The sequence below is a fragment of the Clytia hemisphaerica genome, unplaced genomic scaffold, assembly GCF_902728285.1.
Source record: "Clytia hemisphaerica strain Z4C2 unplaced genomic scaffold, Clytia hemisphaerica genome assembly, whole genome shotgun sequence".
In the NCBI taxonomy this organism is placed as follows: Eukaryota; Metazoa; Cnidaria; class Hydrozoa; order Leptothecata; family Clytiidae; genus Clytia; species Clytia hemisphaerica.
Window position 1 is genome coordinate 148,779 of NW_027104328.1, and position 4,455 is coordinate 153,233.

The 4,455-nt window shown below is 36.7% G+C and overlaps 1 long non-coding RNA gene across 1 annotated transcript; it reads right to left on the minus strand.

Annotated features, from left to right (window-relative positions):
- Window positions 1–218: 218 nt before the first annotated feature.
- On the minus strand, window positions 219–4,099 carry LOC136817673 (uncharacterized). Its single transcript, XR_010848134.1, has 4 exons — window positions 4,028–4,099; window positions 3,108–3,237; window positions 1,660–1,759; window positions 219–293 (listed from the first exon to the last, which is right to left on the minus strand). It is a non-coding gene; the product is annotated as an uncharacterized lncRNA (long non-coding RNA).
- Window positions 4,100–4,455: the final 356 nt, after the last annotated feature.

Genomic DNA, 4,455 nt, shown 5'->3' on the forward strand with positions numbered 1-4,455 from the left:
AGTATTTCTGTGCAGTTTGCAAGTCGACTTGTGAAAGTTGAAAGGGATACAAAGAACCTTCTTGATACACCAGTGAACCAGCTGAAAATTGAGAAAAAAAAGGTATTAAAGTTTTGATTTGTTTTGATTTTGATTTGATTTTTTATTTTATTTTCTGAAAAAAATCTAAAAAAGGGCGAACGTGTGTAGAAGGTTTCTACTAACTTACGGTATGTTCGAACAAACCAATAAATTCCATCGTTTGATTGTTGATGAAAGTGTTCCGGTATTAAACCATCAGACCAAACAGCTGCCTGTATAAAGTGAAAAACTAAATGCATATTATACGAAAACAAGAAAGCCTCAGCGGCGTAAAGGCCCAGCAGTATTAGCAGTGTCAACATATTTTTTCATTGCAGAGTCGCTATACAACTTAATTTACAGGAGGGAATTTTTTCTATATATGGAACAACTCGAGTCGGGCGAGCAATAAAGGATTAATTACTTTAATTTTTATAAGTATTTTATATTGCTTCAAATGATTTGACCATATCACTCGGAGGTATTAATTATATATGGTTTATGCGCGTAATATTAAGATCATCAACTTTTAGCCTGGACTTCGTTAATTGATACTTGCGCGCATAGGCCCCGACAAAGTCAAATCTTTTCGACCAGTTGTGTTTTAAAGGCCCATTCCGCTGCGCGCTGGGCCAAATTACATGGAAATGATCATACATAATGACGAGAAAAGCAAGGAAGAAAGGGTGTCAAACAAGTAGAAAGATGAATCAAAACAAAATTAAAAACACTGTTTTCAAAACCCCTCTTCAATGAAAAATGGAAGCGATAAACGGTTATAACGGTTAGGTACAATATTTAGACAACATTCCGATGGCGGATACTCTTAGGTGCCAAATAAACGGGGAAGGGGGGGGGTTCGAATAAACTGGGGGGTTCGAAAATTTTCGAGATTTTAATAAACGGGGGGGGGGGGGGGGGGGGGGGGGAAATTGTACTTCTGAAAACACAAAATAAGGTAAATATAGGCTAAAATCAGGCTATTTAGAGCAAACTAAGGGGCCTTCTCTTTGACAGCTGAAAGTATTTTTAAGAATTAATAAACGGGGGGGGGGGGTCATAATAAAGTCCGGGGGGTTGGAAAATTTTCCAAAAATTAACAAGCGGGGGCGGGGGGGGGGGGGGGGCGTTTTATTTGGCACCTAAGAGTAGCCGGCCTTGGATATGCCGCATCCAAAGTCGGGTTAAACTACCCTTGCGCGTAAGGTTGAAAATATTTCGGTTGGACCCATTAATCCCCCGAAAACCAGAGCTGGGGTCTAGGCCTCCCGCTGCAAAATCCTTAACGCGGGCAAGCAAAATTCTGTCATCCAAACTGACTCATAGAACTTTAGAGTGTTTGGTGAAAATTCTGCATCTGGGTGTTAAATAAAATTTTTAGTCTCATCAGTTATATTATCGCAAGTCTCTGAACGTCTCTGAGATTGTACAGCAAAAATCAGTTTTAATAACGAAATAAGATTATTTATACCAGTATCAGTATTTCTTTTTTTGCGGTTCGTGTCAAAACGGTAAAAACTTCATGTAAACATTTTTGATAATGCAAACGCATTATCTTGATATCTCTAGAGTAAGACTGACAGAAAATTTCAAACTCACCTTTTTAAAAACATCTAGATCCGAAGGTGCATATGTTATCCTTTCCAAAGATTTCAGATTCTCTTGAACTTGGTCGCCACAAACAGGAATCTCAAAATACCTTGAATATGAAGAGAAAAGTTATTCAGTTTCTTCCAGGAACACAAAAGGTTACTGGGGCTTTTGACTTTGAGTTGAACAAGGAACTTTAATATATTTAATACTTTAATAATCATTGATGGCAAAAGAAGACAATAAAGTGTCAATTTCACTTTAAAAGAATCCTCTGAATACTAGCCGTTTCCTCGTTTCAGTAACAGCCATGTCATTGCCCTTTTTATTTTTTAGGCTGCTCTTTGGTTTGATGGGTTGATCCCGGAGCATTTTTATCAAAATGATAATCCTAGTTTTTCGCTTGCCCTTGATAACTGTAAGACTTTTTTGTTTTGCATGTAGCGAATTTTGCTCTGTAATTCCCATTCGCTCAACCTGGGTTCCCTACGTATTATTGGCTTTTTGATGGTTACTGATAGCGCCAGAAAATACTCTTGCATGGTCCAGTTTTTGAATGCAAAAGATTTAAAAAGAAAACGTCAGATTTCATATGTTCCTGGATTTGAAACAATTGCACTGTTAACTATATTTTTCAATTTTCTCGGAATGGCCCTCAAGCTCTTGACCATTTTTTGAAAAAAGTTTACATTTTATTGCATTTTATTGCAATTTTCAGTTTGAATTTATAAAGAAGGTCGTGTATATCCCTTTCAACTTTCACAAGTCGACTTGCAAACTGCACAGAAATACTGCTACAGTAAAGGGATGACTTTGTTACCAAAACAATATAAGACAAACTACCATGAAGTATTGGTTGGTGATAATTTTTTCGAGTATACAACGTCTTACTGGATACAAGGTGATAACGATTGTGATTGTAGCTTGGTAATGAATCGATGCTTGACAGAATAGTTTACGATGATTTTTCTCAAAGTTTAGAATATCCATGGTGAAATGGAAAATTACGATTCTTCTTTCATTTCATTTTTTACCATGGGAGAAAAATTGTTGTTATCACAGTATTTAGTAAAGGCTAAAATAGCCAAACACCAGTAGTATTTGAGTTGTGTTGCTGCATTTCAGTCCACTACAGCTTTCAGAGAACAAAGGACACTATCCCTTCAATTAGAGATGCCTTGGAGTTTTTACAAGATGCTTAACTGATTGGTTATTTTTAAACAATAGGGATGACGCGTTCTTTAGAAAAAGTAATAAAATCGTTTGTCTCAACATTTAACGACCAACAGAGTCATCAAAGAACTCCAGCTTGACCCCTCGTTTAAGGCTAAAGATGCAAAAAACAGCTAGTAGTATTTATCAAGGAGCACGAATCCGAGGAATCGTTAGTGAATGCCAACAGCCTAGTAGCCACTAGACCCAAGGATTGATATCTTTTAAAGCGACATTTTCCTTACTTTTTTCCTTTGTATTTCTTGATTTGGATCTTGTAAAGGACGTTTCCCAAGGACAAAGTAACTTCACCTTTAAAATCTTCCTTTGTCTCTCCATAGGAGTGGATTCTGATCTTTTTCGAGCAACCAAGACCTTAAAGTGGAATTAGGATTATCTAAAAAGCACTTATCCACAGGACTTTTCTATCTACGATACAAATACACAATTCTAATTCGTCCCTATGCCAAATGTGCTCGATTAATGCTCGTCGAGCTGTTTACTATAAGAATATTTAAGATCTATTTCTATCTAATATCGGAATACAGATTTGAAACTGCGTTCATCGTGGAGAAATCCTGTTTCGAGCCCAGATAGCATGGGTTGGCTGAGTACTTTCACTTCGCATTAATATAGTGAGCTCGGTGCTCCTAAGGCGAATTTTTTATCATCACAGAAAAGCCATAAATGAGAACCAAAGGCGAAATCTTTATTTATATACTACAGAATAAATAACAAAACTGTGACGGCCATGGAAGTATTAGGAAATTCATATATCTGTTTTTTTTTCTGCAACAGGGACGGTAAGCTTCTGATTTGCCTAGATCCTGACTGATAACGACGATAAATCAGCACTTAACTGTCCTTGCTTTTGCGGATCAGAGCAGCAGGCGGGGTTTTTCCAAATCACTCCAGTCAGTCCGCCATCTTCAAAAGTGCGTATACATAAAAGTTCTTTTGTAGTATAATAAGGTACGCGGTGTACTAACGCACTTTGTAAAAACGCCACATTTTGTAATACCTGACACACTTTGTAATACACTTACAAAGTGCGTCAGGCGTTAATTTTTATTACACAGTGTGTCAGGTATCAAAAAATGTGGCAGTTTTTATTACAAAGTGCGTCAAGGCGTATTACAAAGTGCGTTAGTACACGCGGTCTTACCGTATCTTTGTATCTTATCAGAAGCGCTATAGGTAATTTTCAAGTCTAATTGAATGCTCTCGAAGACGATCTAAAAGAAGAAAATTCAATACGGTAGAATTATTATAAAGTATACGCAGACACGGGTTCACATATTTTGATTTATGGAGACTAATAGACCTTTTCATGAATTACGTCACGAACATCACTTGCCTCGTATTCAAACGAATACCATGGTGATTATGTACCTTGATATATTAAATGATTTTTTTATGAATAGGAAGTAGTTTTAATAAAATCCGCTGAGTTAATCAACATGGCAATAATTTCAAAACGAGGCAAGTGATGTTTGTAAAGTAATTTAAGAAAAGGTCTATTGAACAAAAGGGGGGGGGGTAGGAAACTTTTTCCCATGTTAAAACATTTACTCATGGAGACTTCTCTATTCA